At 37.6% G+C, this 1443-nt stretch overlaps 1 protein-coding gene across 1 annotated transcript in view; it reads right to left on the bottom strand.

Annotated features, from left to right (window-relative positions):
- Positions 1 to 1101: 1101 nt before the first annotated feature.
- PTEN (phosphatase and tensin homolog) overlaps positions 1102 to 1443 on the bottom strand; it is a gene marked incomplete at its 5' end in the record, with an annotated part of 10882 nt that continues 10540 nt past the window's right edge. The window contains one exon of the mRNA XM_010173889.2: positions 1102 to 1443. This exon is cut by the window's right edge and continues 1256 nt beyond it.

Genomic DNA, 1443 nt, shown 5'->3' with positions numbered 1-1443 from the left:
TATATATATAATATATATATATAATGCCATTTTTCCATTTCCAATGACTACACCATAAAATGTAAGCAAGGCTTCTCAAAGACATCGAAACATTCAAAAAAATCAAAACCCTCATTCCAACCTTCACATTCCAAAGGAAAAACAACAGTGCAAAAGCCCACTGCGTTATGATTTCCAATCCAGCCCTCAGCGTTACATACTGGAACCGCACCAATCCAATTTTTGTTATCCAAAGCGGGACATGCAGCAGTGTCAATATCCGAGTACTTTTAAAGCATGAACGTTTTTGTTTATTAGCCAACACAACTTTCAACTGTTAAAAAACAGACAAGGTGAAACATAATTCGAAGGATAAGAGTTCAACATCACGTCCCAAGGTAACCACCTCCTGCTTGTCAATAACAGTGGGAGTAACAACTGCTGGAACCAGCAATCTTGATCCACTAAGCTATTAAAGTCTAATTAAACCTACAAGTCAGAACATAATTATCAGCTTTGTTAAAAGTTAGAATCAAGAATTTGATGAGCAGAATTGACCAACAGATACTGGGGGGGGGACGGACAGACGGACGGGACGGGACAGGACAACAAAAGAAACCACAAAACACTTTATACCTTTGTTCACCAATAGTAATTACTGGAAGTCCTGCCTTGTCTCATTCAAATTCATACTATTAATGCTGTTGTACAGGGCCCTTACAGATTCCATATGCAGTTGTTATCCAGGTGAGAACACAGCTAATGAACTTCAATGTCAGCACCAGTAAGTTAATTAAAAGGGGGAAGGGTGTATTACATCCTCAAAAAAGTGTCAACTTGGGGACAGCCATTCCCTGGCATACTTTAGAGAGAACAATTTTGTCAGCTACTACACATTTGTATGCAACAGCAGCTGTACTCTTAAAGTCACCTGCAGTCATGGTATGTCAATTACATACCAAAAGTAAATCTCAAGCCCCACTCCTGGCTATATCCCTACGAACAAATAATACAACACTGCCTGTTTAGAAACCGAATTGGGTGGGTGGTTTGGATTTTTGTTTTGTTTTTAAATAGCAAGATATTTGGGACAAGCTCTGCTTTTTAAAAGTACACCATCATATACGCACAGTGTTGAGAATTTACTGCAACACTCGTTTCCTCTATATCGTGTGTAATGTCTGTTTTTAAAACATTGTAGGTACTGAGTATTCAAGTAAAATTCCCTAACAGTTAATAACTTTTTTTGAAAAAGTGTGCAAAACTGCAAAACTCATTGTAATAGAATGTGTAAGGTCAAAGGGGTGGAACAGCTGACAGGGGTTTGATTGAATAAATGCATCATACATTTTCAAAACAAACACTAACCTGGAGAATCTCCAATTGACATTTCCTGTGCACCATTACAGAATATTTTATATTAATGAGAATAAAAGCTTGCAAGGTAGCACATGAAGTATTCAC

This window comes from Antrostomus carolinensis, unplaced genomic scaffold (assembly GCF_000700745.2).
Source record: "Antrostomus carolinensis isolate BGI_N321 unplaced genomic scaffold, ASM70074v2 scaffold4978, whole genome shotgun sequence".
Classification (NCBI taxonomy): Eukaryota; Metazoa; Chordata; class Aves; order Caprimulgiformes; family Caprimulgidae; genus Antrostomus; species Antrostomus carolinensis.
Note: the sequence above shows the minus strand (reverse complement) of the source record. Positions and strands in the feature narration are given on the sequence as shown.